This window comes from Vitis riparia, chromosome 10 (genome assembly GCF_004353265.1).
Source record: "Vitis riparia cultivar Riparia Gloire de Montpellier isolate 1030 chromosome 10, EGFV_Vit.rip_1.0, whole genome shotgun sequence".
NCBI classification, from domain to species: domain Eukaryota; kingdom Viridiplantae; phylum Streptophyta; class Magnoliopsida; order Vitales; family Vitaceae; genus Vitis; species Vitis riparia.
In genome coordinates, this window is record NC_048440.1 from 13,684,383 (window position 1) to 13,695,003 (window position 10,621).

General features: G+C 31.4%; 1 pseudogene; it reads left to right on the forward strand.

The window, feature by feature from the left end:
* The first annotated feature begins 1,579 nt into the window (after positions 1 to 1,579).
* On the forward strand, positions 1,580 to 3,522 carry LOC117923111 (annotated as a pseudogene).
* Positions 3,523 to 10,621: the final 7,099 nt, after the last annotated feature.

Sequence of the window (10,621 nt, forward strand, 5' to 3'; positions counted from 1 at the left end):
TCCATGCGCAGAACGAATGTCTACATTTCGCTCAAGCTGAGATGTTTCCCCAGAACTTGCAGAATCCGCACCTTCAATTGCAGAAAAGGACCCGACAAAGTTTGTTGTCTCACCAATTACTGGAGAGCTAACTCCCATTAGTGAGATGTCAGAACACATGACAATTTCTCTCATTCATCCCAGATACAAGGAACAAAAAGAAATGATGTTTGCTTAGGGTCGAGAAATTCCTATACAGGATGACTAGATATCCAGAAACATGGTAGGGCTTGTTGACACCACTCGTTTCACTCTCTTCCAATTTAATCATAGTTTCAGAGTCTCAATCGTCAGGTAACAATGTACCCAGTGTTGATAGTTTCTGGTGGATCACACAGATCATTGCAAGGAAATGGGAGGGTGTTGTTGCTATTCTAAGAGAACTGAACTGAATGGCACACCAGCATACTATCACTGCCTAGGAGCATCAGAAGAACATGAACTCTTATCATCTCGTCATGGAGCAGCCTCTACGCTCTCTACAGGGCTCTTGGTTGATACAAATCTGGGAATATGACCTCCTGACACTTATAGACCACCCCCTGCACCAATTCCATATGATGTGGATTTAGGACATCCTCAAACTCCACCAGCTGCTGAAAATGCCTTCAATGGAAATCTTGAAGTCCATATTTGGGATCAAGTTTCTTTGTTCATTTCTAGAGATATATGAAGGTTTACATAACCAGTTTATATTTGATCAAAAGATGATATGAACAGTACTGGAGTCGCCTATGCAGCCATGCTGGACACTGGAAACTTTGTGCTTGCAAGCCACGATTCCACCTATCTGTGGCAGAGCTTCAATCATCCAACAGACACAATACTACCCACCCAGATACTGAATCAAGGCATCAAACTTATTGCTCCATTCTCGGAGGTGAATCGCTCAAGTGGAATATTCATGATTATATTGCATACTGACTGGAATCTCGTGCTTTGCACCACTGATTTCCCAATGGATTCAGCAAATTCTGCCGTATTGGGCAACTGCCACTGTAGGCAGCGGGTTTCAGGTGATCTACAATGAGTCTGGTGACATATACCTCATAGAGAACAACGGGAGAAAACTCAGTGATGTGCTGTCAAATAAGGAACTAACAGAAGAACTCTATCAGAGAGCAATTCTTGAATATGGAGTTTTCAGGCAGTATGTCCACCCGAAGTCTGTTGGCTCGGGTGCTCCTATAGCCTGGTCCCCTTTATCTATATTCATACCTGAAAATATTTGCATAAATATTATCGCGAGTATAGGCAGTGGAGCTTGCGGGTTCAAGAGCTACTGCACACTAGGAAATGATCAGAGACCTATTTGCAAGTGCCCTCCTAGTTACATCTTTTTGGATCCACACAATGAAGTGAAGGGATGCAGACAAGATTTTTTTTATCGAGAGATTTGTGATGAAGGATCACATGAAACAGGTAGGTTTGATTTTGAAAGGATGACAAACATGGATTGGCCAATGTCAGATTATGACCGATTTCAACTATTTACCGAGGATGATTGCAGAAAAGCTTGCTTGGGGAGATTGTGAACTATATGGCTGTTGATGTTCAGAGAGCAGCGGACTACTCTTGGTATCTTCATGACATTTGGATGCTTCCTCTGCAAATAATTCTTGTCCTCGCGATTCTATATAAAAATGATGGAATTGCTTCTGTTGCCACGTTCATTGCCACCGTTATATCGATTGTTGTTACTGTTCCACTTGCAAAAATGCAAGAAGATTATCAGGACAAACTAATGGCTGCCAAGGATGATAGGATGAGGAAGACTTCAGAGTGCCTGAGGAACATGAGGATTCTCAAGTTGCATGCTTGGGAGGACAGGTATCGAATGAAGCTGGAGGAAACGCGTCATGTGGAGTTCCAATGGCTCCGGAAAGCTCTCTAGTCGCAGGCTTTTGTTACATTCATTTTCTGGAACTCACCCATTTTTGTTGCTGCCATCACCTTTGGTACTTCAATTTTGTTGGGTAGTCAGCTCACAGCAGGAGGAAGAGTTGCAGGAAGATGCCACCATTGTTCTGCCACGAGGCATCACAAACATAGCTATAGAAATAAAAAATGGAGAGTTCTGCTGGTACCTTACTTCTTCAAAGCTGACATTATCGGGAATACAAATGAAAGTGGAGAGGGGATGCGTGCGGCTGTATGTGGAATGGTTGGTTCCGGGAAATCGAACTTTCTCTCTTGTATCCTCGGAGAGATTCTGAAAATCTCTGGTGAAGTTAGAATATATGGTTCTACTACCTATGCCTCTCAGTCAGCTTGGATACAGTCTTGAAATATTGAAGAAAATATCCATTTTAGCAGCCCAATGGATAGGGCAAAATACAAGAAAGTTCTTCATGCTTGTTCACTGAAGAAGGATTTGAAACTATTCTCGCATGGAGATCAAACCATTATTAGTGACAAAGGCATAAATTTGAGTGGTGGCCAGAAGCAACGAGTGCAGCTTGCAAGGGCACTCTATCAAGATGTGGATATTTATTTACTTGATGACCCCTTCAGTGCTGTCGATGCACACACTGGTTTGGAATTATTTAAGGAGTAGATAATGACTGCACTAGCTACTAAGACTGTGATTTTTGTGACCCACCAAGTTGAATTTCTGCCAGCTGCTGATACGATACTGGTTCTCAAGGAAGGGCATATCATCCAACCAGGAAAATATAATGATCTTTTACAAGCTGGAACTGATTTTAAGACTTTAGTCTCAGCTCATCATGAAGCGATTGAAGCTATGGATATCCCCAGTCTCTCATCTGAGGATTCAGATGAAATTATGCCTCCTAATGGATTTGTTGTGTTAAAATGTGACACACAGGCAAATAATATTGAAAGTTTAGCAAAGGAAGTGCAAGAGGGTGTATCAACTTCAGACCAAAAAAACAATTAAGGAAAAAAGAAAGCAAAACGTGCAAAGAAAAAGTAGTTTGTTCAGGAAAGGAAAAAGAAAGGGGAAAAGTCAGCATGAAGATCTATTTGTCATATATGGCTGCAGCATAATAAAGGCCTATTGATCCCACTGATTATCCTTGCACAGACTCTGTTTCAGGTGCTTCAAATAGGTAGTAATTGGTGGATGGCTTGGGCAAATCCACAAACTTAAGGCGGACTACCGAAGACAAATCCTATGGTCTTTCTCTGTGTTTTATGGCCTTGGCTTTTGGGAGCTCTTGTTTCATATTTGTTAAGGTTGTTCTGGTTGCCACATTTGGTCTAGAAGGTGCGTAGAAATTGTTTGTAAAGATGCCTAGAAGTGTGTTTCGAGAGCCAATGTCTTTCTTTGACTCTACTCCAGCTGGACGTATACTGAATCGTGTGTCTATTGATCAAATTAGTGTTGTGGATCTTTACATTCCTTTTAGACTTGAAAACCTGTCAATGCAGAAACTTGGGAATTTTGAGCTTCATGTTCAGTGTTTAACCAATGTTGGGGAGAATCCATTTGAGCTTACGGGTCAAGTTACCTTATAAATGGAAATGTTTCTGACTGCTGAATACTTTGGCATCAAATTGGGTTCTTCTATCCCAAATTCCTAGGCTCCACTCCATCATGGCTACCTTGCCACACATCATATTCCTCCTAATGTTTCTTCTTCTTCTTTTTGTGATCTTTCACATCTTAAATTTGGATTTCAAAACCTTTTTCCGTCAAAAATAACTCTAGTTTTCTTTAAAATTCCTTAGGAGTTTCTTGGCATAAAATCCAGATTCTAACATGCTATTTGCTGCCATTTTCTTTCCGGCATGCGTTTTCACTATTTTCTTTGATTTTCAACTGATTTTCTTGATTTTCCACAAGCATGAACAAACTTCATGATTCCAAATAATGAAATTCATTGAACCAATTCATGCAAAATTAATTAGGGCTTTGGAGGGGGCCCGACATTCACAATATTCTCTTCGATAGTGTTTGTTTGATATTTGATAGATTGTGCTTCCTCTTTGTGGCATATATGAGATTATTTTGAATTTGTTATTGGGCTAACTTCGTTTCCCATGGAGGACTACTAGCTTGCTATCTAGGTACGCTTCTCCACACCTACCCTTGAGAATTCTATGGACACATATGCTACTGATAACTATATCCATAATTGATGTGATTCTTAGGTGCTTAGGTGTATACTTGATTTGCTTGGATAAAATACATGTGTGATATATTTCTATTCTAACTTTTATATTTCATGATAGCACTTGAGAAGTCGTTTAGGTACACACTTTGGCTCTCTCTTATGATCAGACTTTCTTGTTTGACATGCTTATTTTTTAAATCACCTAGCCTACTTAGGTATCTATAATTAACCAATTAATCGCCACATCTCCCTCGACTTAGTTATTAGAGACCTCTGTAGGGCTTAGAGGGGTGCTACCTTTTAGAGGTGCCTTCCCAATAGGTAACCTGATCCCCGGACCTAGACTTGGGTTTTCAAAGACTTGCTTTTCCAAGACTATGAAGTCATTTTTTTAGGGTTTTATTTATTGTTTTATTTTTCCTTTAAAATAAAAATAAAATAAGTGGCGACTCCGACTTTTTCAAAACTAATTTTTCACCAAATAAAAAAGCGAGTCTCGCCGATGGAGTGGAGACGCACGTGAAAAATGCGGGTCCACAAATAGATGAGCTATTTATCTTAAATAAATTATAAAAAACCCACCAATTTAAAAATGAAAATTGAATTTATTTGAAATTAGACATAACAAAATCAAAATACTTGATTATGATAGAATAAAATTCTTTCTTTTAGTGTAAATAAGAGTTTGCTAGATTAAAGAAAAAATGGTAGATTTCATATCAACTTAGGGGGTTTTATAGAATACATTCACTCATATAAATATTAAATTTTAACTCAAAAAAATTTAGAGATTTCAATTCAAATTGATAATTACTTTAACGATGAAAGTTTAAAGGAAAAAAAATACAGATGCTTCCACAATATTATTTATAAATTCCTTCTATTTTTAATATAGGAATTGAATTTTGGGAAAATTGGAATAATGTATAACATAATAAAAATATTTGAAAAATAACACTAACTTTTTAATTTTTGAATGCAAAAAAGATTAAAATACATTTTATTTAACATAAAGACTTATCACTAAGAAATACATTTATGGTCTTCTACTAAATAATAAGAAAAAAATTTATTTTCTAAAATAAAAAAATATCACATAATCAAACTTTTTAATTTTACAAACATAAAATGTCACATAAACATATAAATTATCAATAATTAATTAAACTACTCATATTATCTTTTTATTTTTTATTTTTATTTTTATTTTATGAAATCATAACTTTTCTTTTTATTTGATTCTCTCACAAAATTCATTCTATTGAAATATTCAAATAGAATAATAGAGATGACAATTGGATGGGATCGGGATGGTTCAACCCTATCATGATCCACCCCTATTATTTAAACTTATTGTCATTCATGTTTAATAATAAATAAATTAGATGATATAGAGAATAATTCATATCTTTCTCATTTAATTTAAAAAATTTTAATATAACAGTTCTATCTGACCCTACTTAAGCATGTATATTATGTCAGTAAAGACTTGGTGTGAAGCCTTGGAGCTTACGTTAGAAAAGCAAAAGGCCCTGGGCTAGGGTGAGTTGAGGGGGGACAATGTAAGTGAGCTAATGTATGTAAGCTCAGTTAAACATGACTCCTCTAGGTGGGGCAGATAATTAAAAATAAATATAACTTATAAATATTATAAATATTTATAACTTTATTATTTTTTAAGAAGTAAATTTTTTATTTTCATGTATTAAAAAGGAAAAATAAAAACATTAAATTAAATTATTTTTTAATTATATGTATAATTCGGTAGAATGGGTAAAAATAAAGCAATACCTAAATCTACTTCAAACTAATCCCAAATCATCTCTATAGTTTTATTTATTTATTTTTATTTATTAACTTCATGGTTTTGAGAATGTTACATAGAGTGGGTTTGAGGCTTAGCTATAATGTATGCTACATGCATGAATTCATGCACAATAAAATTTATAAAAATAGTCATAATTTTTTTAAATAATATTTGTGACATAAATTAATGTAGTTTTTAAAATTTAAATATTGTAAAAATGTTAGTTTCTTCTTATATATAACTAAAATATACAACTTATTTATCCATTTTAATTAACATTACAAATATTCTTTATTTTTATATGATATTCTAAGCTTGTTTTATAAAAATAATTTTTAGTTACTATATTCTTATCGTTTATATTTAATTTAAAAGCATAATTACACATAAATAAAATTATTTAACATCACTCATTTATTTTATCACTTTAACTCGAAATATTTGAAGTAAAAAAGTCAAAATATTCCTCAATTAGGTAATTGAAGTTTGAAAAAAATGATAAAAAAAAATGTTAATAGATTTCATAGAGAAAATATTAATGACATAGAATCAAACTATTAGATGAAAGGAGTGGAGCACAAGGGGTTACAATGTTGAAGTAGGTTACATGATTTATCGGAGAGAGAAAACCATAAATTGATGAAATAGAATCAAAACTATTAGGTAAGAGGGGAAGGGAATGGTGTAATGTTCAACATTACATAATTTATTAAAGAGTGGGGAAAAGTGAGTGGATCCAAAGTAAAAGTGGGTTACATACTTCATTAGAGAGAAAAAAAAAAGTATAGATTATTAAACTAAAATTGAAACTATTAGATGAAGAAAGGAGTGCAACATTAAAGTGAAAAAAGATGAAGGCATGCATTGTTAAAATAAGTTACATGACTTATCAAAAATATAAAAACATAGATTAATGAAATAAAATTGAAATTATTAGATAAAGAATGAGTGGTAGAAGGGGACAAAAGGGTGCAATGTTAAAATTACATGGCTTAAAGAGAGTTGTTAAAGTGAGTTATATATTTAAAAAGAAAAATATAGATTGATGAAGTATAATTAAAATTATTAGATAAGGAGTAGGGGTGAGGGGATAAAATGTTAAAATTGTACGATTTATCAGAAAGAGAAAAATATAAATTGACGAAATAAAATTAAAATTATTAGATAAAGAGTGTTAATATGATCTTTATTTTAAAAAATGACCTACTTTTCAAAACAATAAGAATTACCTTTTCTTTTTGGATAAAAATATTTTTCATCATTTTTTTTTATATCTTATTCATATTAAAACCTTATTTGTAAAATAGTAGAAGGGTGTCTTTGTCCATTTGAAATTATATTTATGATTTAAAAAAAATACTTAAAATTTATAAATAAAAGTTTTAAACTATATTCCATTCATCATATTGATTTAAGTTTATTCTCTTCCTATAAAATCTATAGTTATACCATTACAGTTAAAATCATCAATATTTTTTCACTCATCTTCACTTTTATCTCACATATACAATTTTATTCAATATATCTACTTCAATTAAATTCACTTACCCAACTTTAAGTTTATATCTTAGATGAAATTCACTTACCCAACTTACCTTTTTATCTTAGTTGTAATTCTATTATCTCTAATACACCTAACCTTTCTGTTTCATTCATTTAACAACTTTTCCTCAATCCAATTCACTAAGTTAACCATGTATAGTTCATTTATTCATCTATCAAATCCAAAGGAACTTAACTAAGTTCACAATCAAGGTTAAGTTTCTAATGATCTTAATCTAACTAAAGGTGGAGATCAAATTCCTAATGACCCTAATCAAGTTAGAGGTGGGAGAGGTAAAGGTTAAGTTCAAATTCTTTTTCATGATCTTAACTCAATTAAAGGTGGTGATGATCAAGTTCTTGGTGCCTCTATTTGAGTTTAAGCTCTTAATGGCTCATTTGGAGGGAGGAGGAGGGGGGGGGGGGGGGGGGGGGGGGGTCAAGTTTAGGTAGCTTGATTCAAGCTTAAGCTCCTAATTGGTCTTTTTTGTGCATATTCTTTATTAAGGTACTATATACTTATATAATGTAAAAATTTTCAAAACATTCTTCATATTTTCAATTATTGTTCATAATATTTTACAAAAAAAAAAAAAAACTAAAAATATATCAATTAGAGATGAAGGTCAAGTTCCAAGTACTCTTATCCCAAGCCCAAGTGATTGAGTTAAAGGTGATGGTCAAATTCTAATGAGCCTAATCCAATTAGAGGTAAATGTCAAATTTCTTAATGAATCTAATCTAGTTGGAGGTTGAGGTCAAGTTCCCAATAACCCTATTCCAAGTCAAGTTCCCAATGATCGAGTTATACTTGGAGGAAACTCCAAGTTTTCGGTAATCCTATCTTAAGTCAAGCGTGCTCTTGAGTTAGAGGTAGAGGTTAAGTTCCTAATGGACTCATCCTAAGTCAAGCTCCCAATAGCTGATTTAGAAGAGGTCAAATGCTTATTAGTCCTAATCAAGTAAGAGTCATAGCTCAAATCCGTAGCCAAGTTCATGTACCAAATCAAGTTTACATCGATCCTCTTCTATGTCAAGTTTTGTTAATCATCCCCTTTGGTTATAACACAATTCTTAAGCCTCTTTTCATATTTTATTATTTTGATCATTTTATGCAAAATTTTCAACTTAATTGGAATTCACTCTTACAATTTATTATAATTTCTCATTTTTTTTTCCCATTCCAATCTTACTTTTCGTTGGCAACTCATCTTTTTCATTTTACTCTCCTTTTCCATCCAACTATATACCACCAATGTAACAAAATTCATCATGGAACAATTCTCATTTGGTGAATTCAATGATTGTTTGTGTTAAATTACTTCTTTTCCATTTAACTCTCATTTCCCATGCAACTATATGTCGTTAATGCAACAAAATCCACCATGGAGCAATTCCTATTTGGTTTTTCGATGGGTCAAAGCACAGTCAAATCTACAAAAATGAGAAAGTTCACAGGTAGGGACTCGAACCTGGTTTGCCAATTCAATGATTGTCTGTGTTAAATTACTTATTTTCCATTTAACTTTCCTTTCCCATGCAACTATATGCCACTAATGCAACAAAATCCACCATGGAGCAATTCCTATTTAGTTTTTCGGTGGGTCAAAGCTCAGTCAAATCTACAAAAATGAGAAAGTTCACAGATGGGGACTTGAACTTGGTTTGCCAAGTTTACAAAAAGACCATACACCACTAGTGTAATCATACCTCAAGTTATTAAAGTGCCTAAAATATATATATTTTATCTTTACCCCAAAAATTTATATACATTTAAAAAAATAAAATATTAAAATACGATTTTAATAAATCTATTAATTTTAAATATTTATTTTCAAATTCCATTTAATTTATCATTAAAAGCTCATGAATTAAATACAAATATAATAATTATTCATATATTATAAAGTAGATAAATTATCATTTTAATATTAAATGTGTCTTCAAATACTACCTATTATTATAAAATGTTATAATTTAAATTATTCATATATTAATTTCTTCATATATCAATTATAATATATATATATTATTACTTCTTATATCATTTTTTTTAGTAGTTTATAATATTTTTATGAGTTATGATCAATTTTCACCCACCAAACCGATACTGTAAAATTAAGTTATCACATATCCCTTGATATATTCATCCTTACCCATTACCAAGTTAGTATAATTTTTAGGAGTTATTTGTGTTATAATATCTAGTTTAACTAGTGTGTTGTTGTTGTGAATGGTCAAATCAAATTCTTGGTGAAAATATGAAGAAATATTGCTCTTGATCTCATGTAAAAATTTTATGTAATGATAATTATAAACTATAAGTAAATGAAATGTTATATTTAATTATTATTTTTAGTTTAGGTCTCACTTTTATTTGTTCTAGTACCTAGAAAATAAAAAACAGATTTTTTTAATTTATTTTAAAAACAAAAAATATGATATTTTTTAATAACATCTTTTAATTATTTTTACTTGTTTTCAAAAATATCATTTTAAAAAATCATTATATAAATATAAAAAATGATTAAAAATAAAATACTAAATATAAAATTCATTTTTAAAATATATTTAAAAACATAAAAAATAGTTAAAAACATTTTGGATTCTCAAACAAATTTATGTTTTATAAAACATTATTTTTTTAAAAAAAATCTAAACTATATTTAAATAAAACTTAAATTTGAAGAAGTTCTTTAAAACAATGATCCTCATGGAAATTAATAAATGATATCTAAATAAATTTTAAATAAAAAGGGAAAAATTAAGGTAGTGATTTCTTATGCCGTAAAAATATAAATAAATGGTTGAATATTATTTAAAGAAATTAGCAATTTTGAAAATTTGTCACCTCAAATATAAATTTTTTCTTAATCCTTAAGTGTTGAATAATAACTTGAAATCATATATCCTTGTGTAGACATAAAAAAAAAAAAAAAAATTAGTGGATTAAATTATCACTAATTTGGTCTTAAAAAAAAAGAAGAAAATCTCTTATGGATAAGTCTCTCTAATCTCCAACTATAAAAAGGATAATAATAATAATAAGAAAAAAATTATTATTAGTATTATTATCTTGTTGGTAAAACCTCTCGGAGAAGAAAATTTTCTAAAATTAATGAACTAAATCCCTTGAATTAAGCAACTAAAA